This window comes from Phocoena sinus, chromosome 4, assembly GCF_008692025.1.
Source record: "Phocoena sinus isolate mPhoSin1 chromosome 4, mPhoSin1.pri, whole genome shotgun sequence".
Lineage (NCBI taxonomy): Eukaryota > Metazoa > Chordata > Mammalia > Artiodactyla > Phocoenidae > Phocoena > Phocoena sinus.
This window is the reverse complement of record NC_045766.1, coordinates 83812768-83838033: the sequence shown is the minus strand read 5'-3', so window position 1 is coordinate 83838033 and position 25266 is coordinate 83812768. Positions and strand designations below refer to the sequence as shown.

The following is a 25266-nucleotide window of genomic DNA, read 5'->3' as shown; positions in this document are numbered from 1 at the left end:
GTGAGCACTTACTATCTGTCAGGAACTCTGCCAAGTGCATTATGGCATTATCTCATGCAATTCTCCCCAATCCTCTGAACTAGGCACTTTCAAAATCTCCACTTTACACAGGAGGAAACTGAGGCTCACAGAGGTCACACAGCTAAGTGATCAAGAATGTGAAACTCTGACCATAGCCCTATACTACCTGCTAAAGAATGAATGTAAGGTAGGTATTCGATAAACATTTGATCCTGATGATGAATCGACTATATTCTTAATTATTTCTGTTGCCAGAAAACTATGCTTAAAGCAAACTAATGTGGCCTAGCCAATATCATTCATTCATTAGTTAACTATTAAAAAGAGATTACTGTGTGCTAGGTACATGCCAAATACCGGCAATAAAAAGAAAATACTACGGATCTAAAATTTTCTCATCAAAAGCAATTAAGGATTTAATATAATTTCACTTACCATCATTTCTATGTCAACTCATAAAAAATCAAACTTCTTCCTCTCTCCCTTTCCCTCCCTGCCCACTCTTTCTTATTCCTTCTTTTAAACCCAAGTTTCAATGGTATTAAATTTATAAAGATTTTTGCCGATAAGAAGCTTATATGTCAAGGCAAGGAACCATTTTAATTATATTTACTCTTCATTTTGAGAATATTTCTTTTTCATATCTGACAAAGACTTTTGAAGTGACTAAAGAAAGGCAAAGCAACCTGATTTTAAAAAAAAATTCTTTCATGTACAATCTTTTTTCTGTAATAGTCTCATAATAGCTTCGAAATTTTAAAAGAAGGTTTTAGCTGTTTTTGTTCTTTTCAAATTGGAAAAATTTGATTTTTTTTCTTCACATGTTTAGATAACCTTTAAAATCAACAAACAAGAAATAAGAGCATATTCAATTTTAAAAATACACTCTTCATTGGTGCCTTGGCATCATCAACTAATATCAGCATCACTCTGAAAACTGTGTTTCTATTCTTTTTCATTTCAACAATTCTATATGTTCATATTTAGTAGAAACTAAAGACTGCTTTATAAAAAATTTTCTCTTCATTTGAATAAAAATCTTTTACAAATCAACAGACCAAGAAAAAAATCCTTTGTATTTACCACTATTGAATCAAACAATGGGACATTTGAAGAGTACATACCATGTTAGAGGCAGGAAAACTTGTGATAAACTGAGAATTGTACCAGCTCACCATTTAATATCACTGCCTCTGTACAGCCTATAGATATTTATTGACTGTCTCAGACTAATGTGTGAGTGCCTGTGGCACTGGCAGAAATATATGAATTACCTACCCAGAGATACTAATAGATACATACAGATGCTAAAACAAAACAATTTTATAGCACCATAAGGGAGAAAAGACTAACGTTTACAAAACTGTTTATTGTCCAGGCAAGACTGTAGACTCCAAACATATTATCTCATTTAAATTCTGATAAAAACACTAAGATGGCTAATGTTTACACATTTTAAATAAAAACATAACTGAGTATGAGAATCTTAATCAAATTCCCAGAGGCCACAATATTAGGAGGCTGGAGGGCCAAAATTAAAAAGCATAGGGGGGCTACCCTGGTGGCGCAGTGGTTGAGAGTCCGCCTGCCGATGCAGGGGACACGGGTTCGTGCCCTGGTCCGGGGAGATCCCACATGCCGCAGAGCGGCTGGGCCTGTGAGCCATAGCCGCTGAGCCTGTGCGTCCGGAGCCTGTGCTGCCAACGGGAGAGGCCACAACAGTGAGAGGCCCGTGTACCGCAAAAAAAAAAAAAAAAAAAGCATAGAGGCCTTAGACGTTTCCATTTATATTACATTATTTCTTCTTAGGATCTACTTCTAAACCAAAGAAGTTGAAATCAATGTGGATATATATTTTAATAGACGGGTTCACGGAAGAGTGGGATTTTAATGTAGGCATCAAAAGATAGAAATTAATAGGTAATATTTATTGAGTACTTACTACTGTTCTGAACATTCTGGATATATTCACTCATTTAATCCTTACAGCAATTTTTTTGGAGGTAAGTAATATTATTATTATTACTGTTATAACTGAGCAGAATGGAAACTGAGCCAAAGAGAAGATAATAAACTTTCCCATAAAGTCACAAAGCTGGTAAGTGTTGTATAGACTTTCTTGTCTATAGCCCACAGAATTTAACTATCATGCTATACTGCCTTATTAGTTTGTAAGGCTATTTAATGTGATGGCTTAAATTAAGTTCCAAGCATGGGGCTATTGCCACCACGTTGGAAATTAGGGCTTCTACATATGAATTTTGGGGGGACACAAACATTCAGTCCATAACACTAGCACTTCCCAAACTTTTTCATGTCATGGCACACATAAAGGGGTAATATTTGTCTTGCTTGCTTGCTGGGATAAACTGGGAGGGATTTAGAGCCTTAGAGGAGGCTCTGCTGGGCTAGATATGACTAACCCCTGGAGCTTCAGTTGCCACTAGGCCTCCCTGAGGGGATCAATAACCATTCTACAAAGTTTGGCAAACTACACACTATACCAAACCACAAACTCTTCAGAACACAAACAGCATCAGCCATTATAATCATTGTCTCAGAGCCTCCTTTTGGATCTTTCACAATTGAGCTGATATTTTTCTGGAAAACATTAGTGTAGAAAGGGGTTTCCTAGGAGGCTGATCAATAATCACTGGAGAAAAGATGAGGATATTTAGAAAACTGCTGCAGGGCATAGTACAAATTCCAAATAAGTCCACTTTGGAAAAGAGCAGATCAGATAGTTGACTTTTCTTGAAGGGAATGTTTCTAAATATTTATAATTTTACAGTTCTCCGGGTGTCAGCAAGAATGTTGAGAAAGTAAATGGAAATCACCATTTCTTCCTGAAACAGATACTTGTTTTTTTTTTGTTTTTGGACAGATTCAGTAATCATCAATAGTTTAATCTTCCTAGAATAAAAGTTGAAGAAATTTCCTAAAGTGGGGAAGAAAATCTTATTTTTTCTCAGAGGAGTACAGCTAACATGCAACATCAGGTCCTTTTGTACTCACAGGGGGCCAAAATAAACTACATGGGAAATTAAGATCCCTTTTCCTGAAGTGTCCTTCTTCCTCAGTCCAGAGTGGGACATTGGTTAAAAAGAAGGAGTCTTGTGGTGTTAGGGTGATCATCTTGGTCACCGCACCCTGGACATAACTTTAAAATTTCACGTCTTGGACACTGAGATGCAGGAAGAAAGTTTTGAACTTTCTATTTCATTGTTATTTGTGTTCTGGCACTTCATTAATCTCTCTTACAGAATGTAGACCCTTCCTTGGTGCCAATTATAGATATAGAGGATCTTAGATTTCTATCTAGAAAACGGCTATCAACAGGACATCACCATGTCTCATTTCAGACTAGACTCACATAATCACAGCAATAAATACCCCAAAACAAGAGTCATTAAAAAGCCTGTTGAATTTGATCAGACACTTCAGTATCTGCCACTATTCCTACAGTATGACTCTGAAGTACTCAACTTTATTTTCCCCACCTTGATGTACAGGAGAGATGATATTTAGATTCTAACACATTCTCATGGATTTACCTAGGGTTATTTGCAATTTCTAGAGTACAAACTAAAACATAACCCATTTTTCTCCCACTTAATAAAGCATATTAGAAAACACAGGTGTATAACTTTATTACAGGGACAGTCTTGTGTTTGTTTTGATTTTTAAAAGAATAAATCACATACTTCAGAAATTTATTAATAGCAACAAATTTGCTGTAATGCATCTCACATGATTGAAACACACCAGTATTTCTTATTACTGGAAATAAAAATCCCTGTGCAGATTACGTATCTCATCCAACAAACATTAATTGAATACCTACTATGTGTCAGGGCAGTGCTAGATACAGGAGACCACAGATGAATAAACAATGTTTCGGGCTTCCCTGGTGGCACAGTGGTTGAGAGTCCGCCTGCCGATGCAGGGGACACGGGTTCGTGCCCCGGTCCGGGAGGATCCCACATGCCGCGGAGCGGCTGGGCCCGTGAGCCGTGGCCGCTGAGCCTGCGCGTCCGGAGCCTGTGCTCCGCAACGGGAGAGGCCACAACAGTGAGAGGCCCGCGTACCGCAAAAAAAGAAAGAACAACAATGTTTCTCCCTCCAAATGTTACAGTCTATTGATGTGAGCAACTGGGCTTCTATCTAGCTTTGGGAACGGGGCTATGACGGGCAAGAGCTCATTGTGGGTAGTAGACAGCAGAGAAGCAGATGCTGTGAACTGACTGATTAAAACAAACAAAAAGTCTTCTGACTACCTGACTCATTTTGGGTTCCATCCAAAGAAGAGTCTGAGACAAGGACTTGGTGCAGATAGTAATTGGGAAGGTGACCTCAGAAGGCAGTCGTGAAGGAGTGATGAGAGTGAGTCAGGGAGGAGGACTGGCAATAATAAGGATATGTCAAAGAGGCCGACAGCAGTACAATTCCACAGCATCTCTGAGATACATATATAATGCCTCCAGGGGTGTCATCTGAAGGAAATGGAGGCTGGAACATTTCTTTTCCACCTCTGTTCCTCCTTTGGTTGAGAGTTGCCCCCGCAGGAAATTAAGCTGCCATTCTAGTTCCCCAATCCAGTGTAGATTTATTGAGCTCTCCCAGCATTGGAAAAGGCCCTGGGCCAGAAAATGGAAGACCAACACAGAGGCCGAGTCTGGGATAACACTGAACTGCTTCGGTGTGGCTGGAATTACAGGTGAGCTGAGGGATATGTCCCACATACCGGCTAAAGCAGACTATAAAGACGTCTGGGGGTGGAGCATAGACACTGAGCAATCTGATCTAGCACAACCTGATCTAAAGGATGGTCTGGGGAAAGGTTAGACTGACATCTTTTTACTAAATTATATTCCACGTAAAGTGTCTCTGACTCCCGCAAGAAGTCAAACTTTGGGATAGTAAATCCTGACACTGCCCAGCTTAGAAACAGAAAAATGATGATTTGCTAATCGGCTTACCTGATTCTCTGGCTATGATGTCAAGATCAGACTCTTAGCAGTTCTTATGAAAATCCTGACACTCATTCACCAATTACCCTCCAGGAGCTGATATATGTTGATCTCCCTGTGTTTCAGGAGAGGAAGCTTTGAATTGCTTTAGGGAGCTTTTCTGAAAATGGTGATGCATTTTTGCATCATTTTGTCATGACTAGGCCTACTGAAAATTTCCTGGCATTCTGAATTCATGGCAATGTTATCTGTGCTGTTGTAGTTGGTTTGCATTTTTTTGTTGTTGTTTTGTATTAAAGTAGAGGAGAAATAAGAAAAGGTGACGGGTTGCATCTAAATGTATTAAGCTTGAAGGTTTTCAACATAAATGAGAAGATTTATAGAAAGTTATTAAGACCTTTAAGCTTCTATAAACATTTCATCATTGCTGACAATATCTACTTTCGTTAACTTTGCCCAAGCAGTTCCTGTGTTGCTGTAAGGCTGAAGGTGAGTTTATTTAGCAAGCAGCATAGGAGCTTTCTGGAGAATTTTGGTTTGGGGGTCCAGATCATGAGGTTAAACAATAGATATTTTATGGTTACAGGAGAAGAATTTATAGGCCCTTCATTCTTCTATTATAATGTATAAAGGATATGACTGTATTCCTAATCCCCAGAAAATGTGGTGGACGGGTACATTATGAACTCTTATATGAACATATGTAGCGTCCCTTTGACCACAAGTGGGCAAGTCTTTTAAAAAGTTCTGGGAGAAAAAAAAGAGCCCCAGGGACCATTTAGGCTCTGTCAGTGAGTTCCATTCTGAGACATCAAATCCAGTTGCACAGAAGCCAAATGTCAATATTTACAAAGCTCTTTCCATCTCATATCCACTTCCTTTCCATTTTATGCTTTTTCTTCCCCTTTTCTTTCCTCCCTTTTCCTTGATCCTCTTCTTCACTCTTTATTCCATTTGCTCTTATTTTCCCCATGCCCAGTAGTCAGTCCAGTCTGTGCATCCTGACAGAGGCTTCAGTGATGGAAAAGAAAAGGCCCCAAACAAAGCCATCAACGTCTAAGACAGGGAGCTCTGGAGGGTGGTGGATGGTGATTGGGGCCGAGCCTGAGGATGAGAGCGCTCAGGGCTCTGAGGCTCTTAACCCACCCAGCAAGCCATTAGGCTTCTGCAGGCCTGATGGCTGTATCAAGCCTCGATTTCAAAACTCTTCTGCACTGACAAGGACTTGGTAATTTCAAACTTTCTAACCAATTACAATCACGAGGAACTGTGGACAATGATCAGTGAGCAAAGTGAAAGTGCTGGGGTGGAGGGGCCCTCATAGGTTTCACTCTGCTGGTAACATGCAGCTGGGACTCTGCTCAGTGAGTAAATAAAAACACAGTACAAAATACAAACGTGCTCAGTGGGTCCCTCTGGCTGTCTCGTTCCCAGTAGTGGGGTATGTAGGAACCTTGAACTGCATTTAGCCCATTAATTTCTGATGGTGTTAATTAAAAACTTTTGATGCTGATTTGAATGGAAAATACCTCAAACAGTGTTTTCTTTATTGAAACACCAAGTTCCAAGTCTTGGACTATTAGGTTAAGCTCTGTCATCAGTGAGACCAACAAAAATGCTTTTCATACCAACTGCTTTGACTAATAGTAATAATAATAATGATAAATGAAAAAGAAGAGAAACTTTAGATTGAAACCCCCTTATTTTAACCTGTTTTTTTTTTAAAGGACTAAACTGAAAATCTGGGTCCCTGAATGCAGAACATATGATTCAAAAAAATCTTTTTTCAAATCCTTATAGAACATTCAAATCACCCAATGTTCCAGGACCTGAATTTTTTATATTTTCAAATGGGGAAAGCTGCTTAAAATAAGTGAATCAGCTGCTAAGTGATTTCTCTCTGTCTCTTCCCCTACTCTCTCTTTCAAAACGCTGAAAAAATGCTTAAAATGGTATATGAAATTGATATGTGCTGCTTAAGAAGCTTAATATAATTACTGAGGATGCAGAGTGTCTATTTAAAAACAAGATAGGTGAGGGCAATAGAAACTGAGTTGTGAGTATTCATCCCTTATGAGGTGTGGGGAATGCTTCCAAATGTTTAATCCACTGAGCAAGGTAAGGGGTGCACAGTAGTTATTCACAGATTTCTCTGTCCTCCCAGAGACCTGGGAAATCCAGAGAGCAATGCAAGGGGATAGTATGACAGACTCTGCGCAAGAAGCGAGCAAATAAAAAGTCCATCTCTGCAATCCAACACTTTTGTGAAGTACTAAGCACACCACCAAAACATCCTGATTGGTTTCTAAGGCGCTTCTCCAATTTTATTTTTTAATCATATTTCCTCTTACACCAGGGCCTGAAGCTTTGGAGACGTCTAGTCTGAGAGGTCCCATGAATGTCCTCTCACAAATGACAGCTTTTCTTTTTCTCTTTTGTGTTTTCGTATACCTAACTATAATTTTCCATCTCCTAACCTGTTTATTCACACTGTTTGCAATATTATCTGAATCCTTAAAAAGACCACAAGACTTTCTTTTTTTACTCTGAAGGTCTTCATCACTCTTGTTCTTGTTTTGATCTACAGACCTCTAAAGAGGATGAAGTTCTCCATAAAGGCTAAGCACTTTGGCAGATCTCCTTTCCTTCCCTCCCTAACGACAGGATGCATTGACCTCACCCTCTTAGAAAAGTTTGCAGAATTGGCCTCCCAGTCTGATGGGACATGATAATGATCCTTCAACAACAACAAGGACGACAATGACAACAATAACAGAAAACACTCACTGTAAAGCATAAAGCAGGTGAGGGGAATATGTAGGGCAATAGAACTAAAACTCTAAAAGAGAAATAGGCCTGAGCGAACCACAACATGAACGTATTTGTTCACAAAATTTATGATGTTTCCCTCCCCCAGAGAAAATTGATAGGTGATATTGTCTATAAAGAACTAGTAAATGTAAATTAATAGATATGTAGCAAATGAGTACACTTAATGATGATTTCCAGCTGAAATGATTTTTTTTTTTTCTTAGAGACCAAGTTTTCGTTAAACTTAATCCTCACTCTCTTCCCTCTCCAGCAGCAGAAACATCTGGTCAGTTTTAGATTCCCCTTGGATTTCCAACTTCAAAGGGAATTATAAAGAATAACAAATTCACGTACCGGCACTAAAAAAAAATTAGAGCAGCAGGAGAGAATGGTAAAATTGTCCTTATTTGACTGCTAGTGACAGGCGCCACAGGCAGAACTACGAGGAAAGACAAAGGCAAGATCACCGGTTGACAACCCGAGTTCCTGGAAAGGACTGAATCTTTGGCTAGATACAAATATGCACAGGGCCCTTACAAACTATAAGGAGCTTTCTCCTTGCTTACGTGAAAAATAAATAAATAGAGTATAAGGAGTAAGAAGGTAAAGAAAAAAAAAAAAAGAAATGGGTTCACATGTACCTGTCACATAGCGAGCATTAACAAAAGTTTGTTGAAAGGGTGATCTGGAAAGAATCTTAAAAGATTCACTTAACATATGGGTTTTTTATTTAATTTGCAGAAAATTGTGTGAGTTCTGATTCTACAAAGGGCTGGATAAGCCATCCCAGAAAGAACTCAGGGTCCTAAGAATCTACTAGACCTATCATGTCCTCATAGAAGATTAGACCTCCAAGTCTCAAAAGTAGTCTGTTTCTTCCTTGCTCTGGATCCTTATCAAAGGATGGCTGGAAATCAAAGTCCTACCAGAGTGGAGGAATAGAGTTTGAATGAACTACTGATATTTGTAGCTGTGCCAAAGTTGTGCTTGACATCACTTTATAGAACTGGATTTACCTTTCTCCTTTGTCATTTTCCTAGCAAAACTGAAACACAATTCTTAGAGTGCAGGTCTTGATGTAATCAAACATTAGAAAATGAGAACAGTTAAAGCAAGTACAATTTTGTCATTGTAATTACCTTTTACAAATAGCCTTTCCTCTCTCCTGTTTTATGTGCAATGCGTGCAGCAACAAAAATAAAAATACAGATATGATTAGCCAATCAACTTGTTTGTGGACAAAGAGAGAGAGAAAGAGTTAAGGGCTAAAATGTCTTTAAATAAGTAATTATAAAGGTCTTTAAACTTAGCATTCAGAGGTTACAGATCCCCACACCACAAATACATTAGGTTGATTCACAGAATGGCCATCAGAAACTTAGAAAGCAAATTGCTTTTGATAAAAAAGTATACATCAATGGCACCTTAAGAATATTTTATAGAGTAGGATAGAACAAATAAAACCAGTTTTCTATGGAGCCCAGCACGGTTTGCTAACGCATCAGTCCCCCCAAATACAGACCATCTCCAAAGGAAGTTCTTTATATCACAGGCTTTGAGTAATCGCTAGTGGAGGGTGAAAAAACGGAGACTTCTCAGCATTTCCAACGTGAAAGGACTGAGTTGGCTACAAAATCATCTCCTTGAATATCTTTGCCTTGAGTGGAGTTTTCATCCTTCTCTCACCACTCCAGGTAAAGCAGAATCGTCAGTTATCTCAGTAAAAGAATGCCGTAATTCCCATCCTTATGTTAATTGTGCATGATGGTGTGTTACGTAGCTAATAAAGTTTATCCAGAAAATATGCCAACTTCTTGAAACATAGGTCTGATGACATGAACAAACCGTTTTTTTTTTTTTTTTCTTTTGTAACTATCTGTATTTAAGTCTAAAATGAAAGTCCTGGCTTGATGGGGGATTTTCAAAGGATTTCCTGCCCTATCTAAGCAGAATCATCCAACCCTGATTATGAACTAAACTAGAGAGAAGGAGGTACAGGATATGGAATACAACTTTATTCCAAGAAGTGCTGTTTTATAGCAAATGTAACAATGGAACAAACACCAGACCCAAAGGCCAAGCATAAGAAAATGCCACACACATACGCCAAGAAGTGAACACTATCATTAACCACAGTAGTAGTAGTAATAATAATAATAATAATAGCTGTTGTCGTGATGAGACATTTAAGTTTCACTTGGGCATAATGAATAATACTTTAGTTAGAAAGACCTATTGGTAAACTTACTCTTCTCTATAAAAGTTACTTTATATTCTAGGTTTATATGACATGAGCTACATAATCCAACACCACATGTAAGAAGAGGATGCAGGAAAAAGTGAAGACTTACACCTTTATTTCAGTTGTCATGTTGTCAGCATCAATCTTAAAATAATGATGAAAAGGTTAACTGTTTTAAAATATGGGTATTATGGGTTATGGTAAAATATCCTTGCAGCTTTAAAATAGTATAGTAGCTAGCTCCTACCTATCTTTTCTTGGAATGCCTGCTTCAATGCCAAGCTGTCAGATACATCCCTGACCTTTTGAGGACATTTTAACGATGGTAATGCCAGGCCAGGGTAAAGAGAAACAGAAATGATCAGAAGACTGAGGGGAAAAAGAAATGAGATGGAAAGAAAAAAATAGTTTGTACTGTTTACACCATCCAGTTTCTGGCAATTTTTACTGATGCTTTCTGTTTGCTTGGGATAGTTTATTGCTTATGTTATTTCTTTTCTTTCTTTCTTTTCCATGTGCTTTCCTCCACCAACTTTGTTTGAAAATATTTTGTATGTGTCCATACTGTAAACCCTCATATTTTTCTAGAGATTTAGTGCAGTGGGGAAGCTCTTTTTTTTTTTTTCCTTCCCCAAGGGTTAGGCACATCAGTATTCTTAGCTACTCACTTTCGAGGCCAATGGAAAATGTGCTCTTAAGATTCAATAGACGTGAGTAACACATAAATCCAGTTTATACCGATGCAGGACATTACGCAGTTACTCACATCCTGAATCTCTGATGAGTGGAACACACCTGTTGGAACAGTCACTGACCTGCAGGTCAAAGACAGCCAGGAAGGATAAAACCTTCACTACTGGTCTTCTGCAGACAACCTACTTGCACGAAGCATTCCTCCTTGTGGCTCTGGGTATAAAGGAGGTGGTCTAGCCATGGGAAACGGACCCACAGAAGGTTCTTTAAATATTCTCAGGATAAACTGGAGTAACACACACAGGCACACAGGCAGTGAGTGCCCTTTGTTCTGCAAGGCACCATCTCCCTCCACGCCCACTTCCCCAAACATAGTGCTTTTCTGAAAAATTATTCAGACTATTAATGGACAATTCCTCCCTTTACAGACTTCCTAAGTACCTCCTTAGGAGGAAACCTTCCGTTTCTGCCAATAAATCTTAAAAAACTATAAACATTTAAATCCAGTGTTACATTTGGTTTAAGTATTTTCACCATATTTATCTAGGATGGGTTGGCTACAGCCATGCTGGACTTCTGAGTAGTTAAAGGCCTATGTTTTCCTTTCACCTCAAATATGGAATTGTATATAACACAACATATATCCAATAATGAGTATAATTAATGCTGCATCGATCTGGCATGCAAATTACCATCCTAAGTTTGAGTCAAGTAAAAAAAATACCAAAAAAAAAAAAAAATTCATCCAAGAAACCTAGCCAAATCTGTAAAATGTCTCTCTAGTCAACCAAATTATCCTTTGGCTTACAGATGTGCCTAAGAATGTTATGAAACACACTGATGAGATTTTATGATCAATTGTTACATTTTAGAAAATGTGATGACAGCACACTCAGAAGAAAACTACTCCTCTACACAATGATTAGAACTATTCATCTGAATGTTTTTAACATTAAAATGTAAAAAGTTCTGATGGGCCTGAAATATTGATGGACTAAAATGCTATAATGACTGGGGTTTGCTTCAAAATAACATGGTGGTAGCACGGGAAAACAAAAGACCATGAGTTAATCACTGTGCAAGCTGGGTTATGGGTACATGGGGGTTCATTGTAGTGATCTGTCTACATTCATATATTTAAAATTTTTCATAATAAAAATTTTAAAAATTTATACTGATTTGAACTTTCATTCATTTACTCATTATTTATTGACTGATTCATTTACTTTTTATATGTAAGATTATGGAAACAAAAAGTTAAAAAAAATACTCTTGTTTGACATTTAGGTTAAGTAAGCTATTCCTCCTCAGAAATAGTATATATTTATTTAAAATGATGTTTATAAGGACTATGTAATTACATGTAGAATTCTGAGGTTAAATTTTGAAAGCAGGACATAAAATTATATGGAAAGTATGATTACAGCATGTTTTAAAAAATATATCCTCAGGGGAAAATGAGCGTAAAGAAATATATCAAATGGTTATTAATGGTTGGATTTAAATTACAGAAATAATTACTTTAATTTTTCTTCATTTTACTCCAGTGTGTTTTTCCAAATTATTTTTAATAAGCATGTATCATTTTTAAATGAAAATAAATATTTATTCATTAGTGGATAAGATGTGCTCTCCTTTCCCAAGGAGCTTTTTATTTACTAAAACAGAGAAACTACAAACATACAGCATTGCCCTGATAGTTTAAATCTTCATACCTAGAAGTGAAATACACCCACAGGAAAAGAAATGTCAATACAGATTTTATCTGATTGTAGAAACATAAAGAGCTTTCTGTGTGTTGGATAGAAATAGGGGAGGAACTGGCTTCTTTGCAAGCCAGAAAGAGTGTGAAATTCAGGCCATTTTGTGATGAGATCATTTCGCAATGAATGCAGGCAATGACAAATAAAAGTTACCAAATGAGGCTGTCCCTTGAGTTCTTAACATTCTCACTCTTTCTTTTGGGGCAGTATAACGAGTAAAGCTTGGGAGTGGGAGTAGGGAGTTACAATCTAAAGGCTTGTGCCCTTCACTGGCAAGATGGGTACATTCAGAAAGACAGATAGATGTACAACAGAATTAGAAACAAAAATACAGTAGACAACTGTGGATTATGTGTAATGGATATGGAAAGTCTCTGCTAGAAAGCTATCTGTATTACCCCAAGAGATTACTTTCCTCATTTTATGCAAATTCATATAAAGTGAAGTCAAGAGTGTAGACGCTAAACGTTTGGATGGATATGATGCTCATGACTAAATAGGCCTGGCTAGAGCAAGGGAGAATATATTCAGATGCCAGGTAAGTCACCCCTTTACTCCTCCCCTCTCTGGTACATCTGCCAGTGCATTTCTATGTAGGCCAATCTCTAGCAAACTCAACTCTTTCAAGCTCTGTCTGACTTGATGATGTTCTACCAATATACCCTCAGTCCTGACCTGCACTCTCCTCCCAGCCACTGAACTCTCAAGAATTCTAGAAACTTTGAATTTTGAAACTTTACCAATCTCACTAAAGGACACATAGACCTCAAAGTTTCAAACCTAGGCTAGCTTGAAGCCCTGGTGTTGGTCCTCTTACTTAATTGGTAATGTTGGTGGTGAGGGTTGTCCACGTGCCCTTCGTTTGTTCATACACACAAGAGCAGTCATGTCTGATTTTAAGGCTGATCCACATGAAGTAAATGCACGTCAGATGTGTAGCATATCATTGAATAATAACATGTAGTTCAAAGCATCACAGAATATGTTTGGAGGGTTTTGTTTGCATAATGCCAAAACATCCAGTGTTCCACATGGAAACATCAGTGCCCAACTTCACCAAATCACCTTCTCTGTCCACTCAGGTGTCCTCCGAATACTTCCACCCCAGCGTAGCAAAATCACTGTAAACCATTTGTTGAACTCTGTGACAACAGGTTCTCAAGATCATGTTTCATATCATTCTAAATGATGGTATTTCAAGTGAACAAATAGGATATGAAATAGGTACCCTTCACCAATGTCAAAATACGTTCTGTTCAAATTTAGTACTTGAGGTGGTGGACTCACCACAGCTTTAGGTTTAAGTCTTTCTGAGGTTAGGAGAAATATACTTGGCTTCTTTGTACCTCACTATTTTGGACCGCCATTTAGAAATGATGAAAGTTGCTTACCAGACGGCAACGTCACGAGGAAAATCCAGTTAGTGATGGTGAAACATTCTGAAATGAAAAGAGCACTGTTGCTGCTAGGTATTTAATAAATCTATGACAATCATAGAAAATAACCCCATTTACTTTTCACTCAGGCCACGGACACACTGATACTATATAAAAAGTAAAGGATGCTCCCCTTTGGGAACGAAAATACAACTGTGCCCTGAGAAAGTGCTTTTGTAGCTGCCTGTGTGCTTAACTTTAAGGCTCTAACCAGTTGCAACCAGTTGTGAATGACTTGCTGCCTATTTCTGTAATTCACTGTAACTTGTGTTGAGAAAGTTATGTTTTATGGTTAATTATCTGTGGTCTGTTTAAAAAAATAAATCAAACCATTGTGAACCACCAGGATTTGCAGCTCCATTTGAACTTTACCGTACTTTTGATTAAACATTTTGTAAATAAAAACAAACTGGTTTCTCCTTGTTTGGGGTTGTTTGTTACTTGTGTTCTGGATATAAATATTGTGGCAATAGTGGTAGAACAAGCTATGGATTATTTACCTCTGGTTTCATGAGTTGTGAGTTACTGGCCTTATCCTCTTTCATGAGTATAAATAAATGTATAGTGTTATATTCCAAGTCCTGTAAGACAACTGGAATGAGTGAACTGAAACCTTTCAAAACCAAAACCTTTTATGCTAAGTCACAGAACAACAAAACAAACCCCAAATTAACATTTAAAAAGCTTCTACTGTAGAGCAACAAAATCCCCAAATATTATATAATCTGCATTTTAAAAACTGCTTCCCTAACAAGCAGCAGTCTACCAATAATTCCACACGCATGTCTTTTCACTGCTTTTATAATGGAGACGCCATAGGTGGTTTTACCAGAGATCACCTCCCGCCCCCAATATCAACACCAGAATGAGGCCTTGAAAATAGCCAGCATAATAACTTAAGCCAAAATCGATTTAGCAAGATCAGGAGTTACTGTAGCTAAAAGTAATGAAACAATATATAAAAGAAGAATTCTATATAAAATTTGTCTGTTGTCATCATCCTAGGACCTGTATAAATAAAAGAAGTCTAAAAAATAATTGCCTAGAGAAAATGAGAAAAGCCAAGATTTAAAGGACCCTGTGGCAGAGTGTAAGAGGAGCATATTTGAGACCCAGAATCGTTATATCCCTAACACATTTTCATATGAAACTTAACCAGGATTACCAAAGTACCTTGCTCAAAATTATGTTTTTTAAATGATCCAATGGTCTGTGCAGCCCTGACCATTACAAAGGACCTCTAGGAAAGATATAAAATATCCTTCTGCACTTTGTTATTTTTATAAAGACAGAGACAGGATAATAAGGGTTTTCTTATAAAATGGGGTCTGAAGCTTGGAGTGCTGCATCTGGTTTCACCTTACCCCTTTATTACTCACATTGCTTACTGCTTACCTGCATAAGTACTAAGAGGGAACAGCCACCGCAGCTCCCCAAAACATATTCATGAAGCAGATACGATGTGCCAGGCACAACTAGAGTGATTCTTCTTGAAAAGGTAAGTCAGTGACTGAGGTTTTTGCAACATTTAAAAATATCTATTGTGCCAATAGAAATTAGAAGCCAGGTTAAAAGAGTTGTGAAGTACTTCTGAAAAATTAGAAAATGTTTAAATCTTCCCCTAGATTCTTGAGCACCCTGGGAATAGAAAGTTTAGGCCTGCCAGCCCTTCCTCAGCCTGGATCCCACATTGCAGAAGAAAAACTAGAAGTAGGCTATATGTTCTCTGTGGTTACAGCCAAAAAAGGGGGCTGAATAGAATCGGCTGGCATTCATTGGGCGTTGAAAGGTCAATTCTGAACCTGAGTATGGTTCAGAAAGTGCAAAAAACCTCACCGAGATGGAATTGGAAGATATTATGATAAACTGAGGCAGGAAAAAAAGTCCAAAGATGTTTTACTCAAAGATGTTTTCCTCTACTTCTTTGATAACCAGATGGCTCCAACTATTTTGGACAATCAAGAAAATGCTCCTCTACAGAGGTCTGAGTTTTCTTTTAAATCCAAGCAAACCCATTTGAAAAGCGGGGTATTCTAAATGATTCTCTGTATACAGAACTACACACCAAAATTAAGTGCTTGGCTACAGAAGATTAATCATGTTACTATTACATTATAAAGAAACATTTTACATGGTGCAGAATTCATTTTGTTAATCAGGTACACACATACAAAACTGCCTATTGGAACCCACACTCAGCTATAACTGAGAAAACCATAATTCAAAAAGATACATGCACCCCAATGTTCAATGCAGCACTATTTACAATAGCCAAGACATGGAAGCAACATAAACGTCCGTTGACAGATGAATGGATAAAGAAGATATGGTATATTTATACAATGGAATATTACTCAGCCATAAAAAGAATGAAATAATGCCTTTTGCAGCAACACGGATGGACTTAGAGATTATTTTACCAAGTAAAGTAAGCCAGACTGAGAAAGACAAATATACAATATCGCTCACATGTAGAATCTAAAAAAAAAAAAGTGATACAGATGAGTTTATATACAAAATAGAAATAGACCCACAGACATAGAAAACAAACTTATGGGGCTTCCCTGGTAGCACAGCGTTTAAGAATCCACCTGCCAATGCAGGGGACACAGGCTCGAGCCCTGGTCCGGGAAGATCCCACATGCCACGGAGTAACTAAGCCCGTGCGCCACAACTACTGAGCCTGTGCTCTAGAGCCTGTGAACCACAACTACTGAGTCTGTGCGCCACAACTACTGAAGCCCGTGCATCTAGAGCCCGTGTGCCGCAACAAGAGAAGCCACCGCAATGAGAAGCCCATGCACTGCAAAAAAGAGTAGCCCCCGCTCGCTGCAACTAGAGAAATCTCGCCCACAGCAACGAAGACCTGATGCAGCCAAAAATAAATAAATAAAATAAATAAATGTATTAGGAAAAAAAAGGAGAAATCAAACTTATGGTTACCAAAGGGGAAAAGGGGGGAAGGATACATTAGGAGTTTGGGATTACCATATACACACTACTATATATAAAATAGATAACCAACAAGGACCTACTGTATAGCACAGGGAACTATACTCAATAATTTTTAATGACCTATAAGGGAAAAGAATATTAAAAAGAATAGATACATATATGTATAACTGAATCACTTTGCTGTATACCTGAAACTAACACAACATTGTAAATCAACTTATATGCCAATAAAAAAGTTAAAAATATGAAGAGGGACACAGAAAAAATATACGTATGAATATGTGTGAATATCCTGCTTAAAGACTAGAATATTGTGGCCAATTTTCATTATATTCCACAAACATATCTATCTGAGCTATAGATTCTTTCAAGGAAAAAAAAAAGCTGAAAGGAGACACATTTACAAAATACTTTAATAATGTATGCTAGCTTAGTCATTATTCATATTAAGACAACAAAAGATGTCCCCATGTCATCATACATACAGAGATATGACAACCCCAGTGATCTTGATCATTCAGTTGTTACAATACAGAGCCATATTCAGGCAATGAAACCTGAAAAACCAGACAAAACTCTCCTGGCTTCGATTTTTATCTTTATGCACCAGATTTTTCCATACAAAAAGAATCCCAAATTCAATAGCTAACACATAAGAGAAAGTTAAACAAACTAGGAAATAGCCTGAATCTTTTATAAGAAGTAAGGAAAAACTCACCTCCTACCTTTAGTAAAATTAAAGGAACCAATTTCATATGGCCTTACCATCCAGAAGTAAAGTGTGACCTAAAGGAATGATACTGATCCCAAACACACAGAGATGAACCTCAGTAGTTCCTACTCAGATCCATCCTCTCTCCCTCCTACTTTTACCTTTCCTTATTGTATTAAGAACACTCAGACCTACCACCACACTACCTCTCACACACGTGATCTCACTTTCTTCTAGCAGAAACCTCACAATGCCTAATGCTGTGCTCTCTAGCATTTTGTATCCATTTTAAAACCATTTGATAGGCAGAAACTAAAAGGGAAGAACAGACAAACCCCCAAAGCCCTCCAACCTCCCTCATCAGAAAAATGCCCGGTCCCCAGAGGACATCAGTCAGTTAAGTGAAACAAAATATCATAGCAGGGAAGGAAGACTGATAAACCTTAGACAAATCTCACTGTGTTCCCATCTGGGAAGGGAGTTACTCCAATGAAAAAGTAGTGGGTGTGGGAAAGAAGCGAAGAGCTACAAAAAGAGAAAGAGGAAAAAGAATACTTTTATAATATGTTTGAGGCTTAAAGGCAGTACAATGAATCCAAAGGTGTTCCAGGGAATAGTGTGAGAGAAAGTTTTAAATGAGAATTCCAGAGACTACAGGTTCGTAAATGAAACTGTTGTTCAAAGGGTGAATCCTATAGGGAGTTTGAATTAAGTGTCTCTGCTGTAGAATCTAGATGTTTTCTCTTTCCTTAAGACTTTGGGGTTTGAATGTACTTTGTCATGAGAAAAAAACAGTAGAGCTTTATACAGCTCCCAAAGTAAAAAGCAAGAGAAAGACAGGGTTTATATAACCAGCTTTTTACATAAATATTACATCAGGATACATTTCAAATGAAAACACACACATACACACACACACAGCTGTCTTCCTTATCCTTTCTATTTTAAAATTCACTTCATATTTTAAATGTTGTTGATTTTTCACAAAATAAGTAAAAAAGCATTATACACCTCAGAATAATTTTAGTCTTATATTACCTGGAAAATTTACCACATCATGGAGGGTCACAAAATCTTGTTTTAAAGCCAGTTAAGACACTGACAATTATGGGATGTTTTGCTGCAGCCCAGGGCAACTAGAAATGGTTGTGAATGTTAGCTAACTCCCTTCTCAACAGTCTGAGAAAAGGGAAAAAAAAAGTGTAAGTTTTCCCCATCTGTTATTTCCTTTTTTTTCTTTTTGGCTGTGGAAAAGTAAAATTATGCAAGAGCTTTTGAATGTAAAGGCTGTGTGTGCTTTTTCCCTTTTTGTCTCTGTGTACCGGTTATGTGATGTTGCGTAACTGAGTACAGAGTAGGCGGTTAGCGTTTACTATTGATTTACACTATGCCATCTAATGAATTCAGAACACTAAAAAGAAAGGAGCAGGAGGGGAGGGAGGAAAAAAGAGAAAGAGAAAAACAGGGAGAAAAAAGAGGAGGACCGAACAGAGGGGAGAGAGAAAGAGCTCATTTAGAGAAACAATTCTAATGCCTGGAATAGTTTCATTCTTATTCCCTGTAGCTCTGACTTTCCGTTATTGTTCAGGTCTCAGAAAAACAGATTTGAGCTAGTGACCCCAATATTCCAACTTTATTTCTAATGAGGATTACTGGCAGGTGAGTGTCTGAAAGTGCTAATGTGTCAAATTACTTGAAAGCAATTCCACTAAACTGTCAGACTTCTCCACATGCACCTATTTGTCATTCTCTTGATGCCTTTGGGAATCTGTATCTGTGATAGCCAGTGATATGGTCCAACTAGTTTACCTAGTAGCAAATATTATTTGAAAGACACACAGGGATATCATCAGGGCAAAGAGAAATATATTCAATTTTACCCATCTTCTTTAAAAATGCATGAAGAACGCGATTAGAAATCTTCGAATAGATCACTATTTTACTTTGGAAGAAGATATGCCCCACATTATTTTGCTAAACAGAACAGCCCAATATAGGACAATGACAGAGAAATGGGCAATGAGAAAAGATTCTAAACTGATGAACATGCTTGTAAAGGAAATTTAAATAATTTCTTATATTGTGCTTATGGAGAGCACTTAAAATTTAACTTTTGATCTGGATGACTACAGACATCTCCAGTCCTCTGAGGCTGCCTGGTGCTTCCCATGCCGTACAATGAGTTCCCAAGGCTGAGGCCAGAAAGTAAGGGTGAAGTTGATCCTCTTGCTAGGCACAGGACCGTCGTGTACCTGAGTGCCCTCCTATGGCTGAGGGCAATCACTAAAGTGAGAAAGAGAAAGAGAAGTTCTCTTTATTAGCAGCCAGCTAGAGAGCAAGGCAGGGAGCTTGAATCTGCGTTTGTAAATGGTGACTAGAAAAAAAAATCACAGGAGCTCATCTAAAGGAAAGAACAAGAGTTTGGTGTTTCATTTCTGATCATCCAGTGATCTTCTCTTCTCATCCATTTTAACTTAGAAAATAATAAACAGATGACTACTCCATGCATTTTTCAAGGATGCTTTAATGAGAGATGGCCGTGTGCACAGTTTATACCTAGCACCTAGCACAGTGCTTGGTACATTCTCTGTGCTCAGCAATATGTGTTGAAACAGTAAAATGATTATGGGAGAAATATCTCTGTAGGAAAAGTACACTAGAAAAGCCTCAGAAAACATATTCCAATGACTTACAGGAAATCTTAGGCTGTGCTTTGGCTGTAGACACAAAATAATGATGTAGATAAAGTGTCAAACAGTTACTTGGGGATCAGTTCACTTTAGTTCCATTTATTAGAGAAAAGGCTTAACAAATTTATAATACTGGTAATATCAGCAAAGTTTTATGTTCATTTCCACCATCCCTTTGGACTATTTTTCATTTCAGACTTGGGCACAGAAAAGTCCATTTTAATTTCCATGGACACATTCTAAAGGAAAAGTCATGGGATAGCAACATAATTCATGTTTTAAAAAATACTGAGAAGAATATAGCCATTTAGTAATGGGAGAGAATACAGCATTTTGCTGAAGGGCAAGGCAGGTTGAGTTTTGATTAGGTTATGCAAATTTAAATTAATAGAAGGGCAACCAAGAATGTACTGATTTCCATTTTCTTGGTTAAACAGGAGTTTTAAATTTCTGGATTAGAAAGTCAGAAGTGCCATCTTTCAGTTAATTGGAGAATAAGACCTTAAGAGAAAGAATTGAAAGTATAATCTCTCAAAAATTCCAGTTGAAGATTTAACTAAAAGTGTGTTTGGCAATGGTAGCCATAGTACTTTTTATAAAGTGGGGCTACCATCTTGTTAACTCATCCGGGACTAAGCATGCACGTATCAGTAAAAACTTCCAAACTTTTTTCTTTTTAACTTTGATCATTAGTATAATCTAATCTAATTCAGCAACTTCCTTCAATAAGCATCCTGGCAGTAGGTCAACAAGATCATACCATGTGCTGTTTCATTTCATGGATTCTTTTTTTTTATTTCATGGATTCTTAAAAGTGGATAAGAATGTGCCTGGCCCCCTCATTTTATATGCGAGGATTCTGAAGCTCAGAAGGTAATTTTCTCAGGGGTATATATTCTGAGACAGATCTGGGACTAAAGCTCACAGTTCATTTCTCCACAGCATAGAATAAGTCAAAGCTGCATAGAGTGAATCTTATTTTAAATGCTATAAAGAGAGATTTCAAAAGACTTTTTATTAAGATTTGGACTGCTTACATAATGTAAAATGTTCACCTCAAAGCTATCTTATACTTAATTTTCCATCTTTAATCAGAGTCTCCTCTTCCTCCTCTTTTTCTTCCTCCTCTTATTCTTTAGATCTTTGGATTGCCTTTTCTACTCTAATTCTCACTTATTTATCCTCATATCTAACTTCAAATTCTTCCCTTTTATCACTTTTCATCTGTTTCTCCAACTTGTATTTATTACTCTTCCTCATAAAAATCATTTATTTTCTGTTCATGTGCTTTGAGATCCTCAGAAATCATAAAGGAAGAAAAAGTTTGAATTTAGTACCATACAATAATCTTTGGTATACACTTCGGTAAGTTTTTTTAAACTGCAACAAGATACTGACAACCTGAGGGTAAACTATAGCTAGAGGCTTTGCCTGTGATACAGCTGTCTAGACCTCTGCACTGCTGGAGAGGAGACTGGGGCCTAGTGTTACAAGAAATCTCATCTAAGATAGAGAGCAAAGGCTCACAATCTCCAGACCCGACCACTCATTTTTCTACTACACCAGGTCACCTTTTTGCTCCCTTTTCTTTCTCTCCATTCCACAGTCACAACTATTTTGAGACTGATTGCGGCAAAGCAGGAGGAGATCCAGAGAAATCCTAGTGGCTTAACGTGGTTTAATGATACTGGCCAAACTCTCAATGCCAAAAAAAGACAGAAAGCTGCATACTAAATTTGTAGTTACACAGAAAGTGGAGTCTGAGGGGGTTCAAAGAGAACTTGGACCTGAGAAAGGTCTCTGTGTAACAGTGACATTGCTGCCAGAATCATTTAGGTTGTGTCATTGTTTCCCTTATAAAGCTTAACTCTTATGGGGTTTACAATTCAGCTAAAATGATCAGCTCCAGGCTGAAATGCAGCTCTAGATATCTTAGAGTGGGAGGGTTTTTTTTTTTTTTTTCCTCCTTATTCCTTAACAAAGAACATATACAGCAACTATTCAGCCATTTCAATGACATCTGGATTCTGACCGCACGCCTCTCCCTAAAAAGGAGTAGGTGCTAATCAAGGAGCCTAATCTACAGTGAGTTAAAGTAAGCAACATCCATTGTGGAATGAAGGACGTGAAACTGGTATATGAATGGGCAATAAACAGATGTTCTATTATTTTAAAAGGCTTAATGTACATCACTTGGATAGATATTTCATTCCACTTTACTGATGTGAATAGGATTTTGGCAGTAGCTTGGTGAAGTCTCCCATTTGTTAACTAGAAAACATTACAATTACAGGAGGCAGAAATTCCTGGTGCTTTCCTTAGATCCCTTTCCTCATAAGCCCATTCCCAGGGTAGCTATAAGATAATCAATAATTTTAAAAACTCCTTGCTCCTATGTCTCTAGTATTGGTTATAACGTCTACAGTGTGATGCTGTGCCACAGTGTTGAGAAGGGATAGGAGGAGGAAGTCCCGGACATAAATTAAAATCAATAGGCCAGAAGGAAACTAGCATTTATTGAGTACATATTATGTGCTATATCCTTCATTGATATTATCCCATTTAATATAAATCCCCTGTGAAGTAAGATTGGCCTAAGTTTCATAGATTAGCAACCTAGTTACAGAGCTGTTAGCTAACTTGCTTAAGGACACAGAGCTAATTAAAAAGTTGTGCCGGGGAGGATAAGGACATGTTTGACTCCCAGGCCCACACGTAATGTAATGTACCACAAAGCCAGGAGCAGAATATGAAGCCATCTAACCAAAAAAAAATTTCTCTAAACCAATGATGAGAACCACCAAAATCCTCAAGTAGGGGGTGGGAAGGATAAATAACTCCTAAGGACAAACAGATTTTTGCTTTGCTCTTGGCTATGATAAATCCCTGTTTTCCAAATGCATAGTTGGAAAACGTTCCTTGTCATAGGTAAAGAAATGCACAATTTCACAGGAACCTTTAAATCAGACCAGATATTTAAGTGTTTTTAAAAATTCCTTTAAAGATTTATACTGGATAAAGGTGAAAATTATAATGCATATAAAATCTGATGATTAGTATATTAACAATTGAATATATCTGTGTATGTATATGTATATGTGTGTATGTGTGTGTACACACAATTTTTTTTCTCTTTGCTAAAGTTTCTGGTAATTGCTATAAAGTGCTTGACAAAATCTAAACAATGAATATGTTAAGCGAGGAGAAAAGGAAAGAAACAAAGAATAAGAAAAGGAGAGGCATGTGTGTGTGCATGTGTGTGTGTGTGTACATAACTTTCCTCAACATTTTAATCCTAAAATATTTCTTAAGGTAAATAAGCCATAATGCTGTAAGTCTACATTTTGTGTGTGTGTGTGTGTGTGTGTGTGTGTATACAATTTTTTTCTCCTTGCCAAAATTTCTGGTAATTACTGTAAAGTACTTGACAAAATCTAAACAGTGAACATGTTAGGCCAGGAGAAAAGGAAAGAAACAAAGAACAAGAAAAGAAAAGAAATGTGTGTGAGCTTGGTGCTTTGTGACCACCTAGAGGGGTGGGATAGGGAGGGTGGGAGGGAGATGCAAGAGGGAGGGGATATGGGGATATATGTATATGTATAGCTAATTCACTTTGTTATAAAGCAAAAACTAACACACTATTGTAAAGCAGTTATACTCCAATAAAGACGTTAAAAAAAATAACAGATAACTAATGAGAAGTTGCTGCATAGCACAGGAAACTCTACTCAGTGCTCTGTTGTGACTTAAATGGGAAGGAAATCTAAAAAAGAGGGAATATATGTGTACATTTAACTGATTCACTTTGCTGTACAGCAGAAACTAACACAACATTGTAAAGCAACTATACTCCAATAAAAATTAATTTTAAAAAATGTGTGTGTGTGTGTAAAGATAAAGAGGTTTTACAATGTTAATTTGACAAATGATTGTTTTTCAAAAGTTTACTTTTCTATACTGAATCTTTTATATGTAGACATTTTATAATGCTCATGAATAAACACTTGTTGAAGATAACATTAGATCTCATTAAGTAAATAAGAGCAGCTTTGAAAAGTCTACATTTTGAAGTATTATAGAGTTTGCCAACTTTACACGTTGCAATGAAGCATTCTTTCAAAATAATAAAATGGAGCATATACTCCATTTTTCATACAATACAGGTTTTGGGAATGAATCTTTCATAACTGTATTATTGTGTTGTGTGTGTATGTGTGTGTGTGTGTGTGTGTGTGTGTGTGTGTGTGTGTGTGTGTTAGATGTACTATTCTCAAGACCTTTGGGACACTTTTCTTAATATATTTTTAAAATCATGGTTTGGTGAAGAACTTAAAGTAATAGCAGCCAGACAGATGTGAAAGGAAGAATTAACAGTTCTTAGGCAGCACTAATTTATTCCTCAACTTTTTTTTTTTTTTTTTTTTTGCGGTATGCGGGCCTCTCACTGTTGTGGCCTCTCCCGTTGCGGGGCACAGGCTCCGGACGCGCAGGCCCAGTGGCCATGGCTCACGGGCCCAGCCGCTCCGCGGCATGTGGGATCTTCCCGGTCCGGGGCACGAACCCGCGTCCCCTGCATCGGCAGGCGGACTCTCAACCACTGCGCCACCAGGGAAGCCCCCTCAACTTTTAATGAGCCCTTCTTGCTCTGTCCTTCCCTCCTTTTCTCCCTCAAGTCCGAATTTGTTTGAGAGGAAGAAGAAACACTAGCTTCTGGCTCAGAAGAAGCACAAAAGAGAAGAGAACTAGACCACCTTCTGGGCCCCCATTTCTCATCCTTATAAGGAAAAGCAGTAGTAAACTGATCAACAGGAAAAGCGATGACAAGGACTCTGACACTTTTGTGGTTTGAGGCAAAAGCGGGATTTGCATTTGCACAATTTCAAGGACTTTCTTCAAAATTTAGCTTCTCTGGATGTTCTTATAATGACACTGAAGAAGACACATGATCTGTTGAGGGAAATAGGTGAGATGTG

General features: G+C 37.7%; 1 protein-coding gene across 5 annotated transcripts in view; it reads right to left on the bottom strand.

Moving 5' to 3' along the window:
- ZBTB20 (zinc finger and BTB domain containing 20) overlaps positions 1-25266 on the bottom strand; it is an 806470-nt gene that overhangs the window by 337507 nt on the left and 443697 nt on the right. For 4 of the 5 annotated variants that reach the window (XM_032629540.1, XM_032629557.1, XM_032629541.1 and 1 more), the window contains one exon: positions 13892-13939. The gene's annotated coding sequence lies outside the window, so the exon portion shown is untranslated. Of the gene's footprint in view, positions 1-13891; positions 13943-25266 lie in introns of those variants that run through there. The other variant, XM_032629554.1, reaches the window with a different exon arrangement.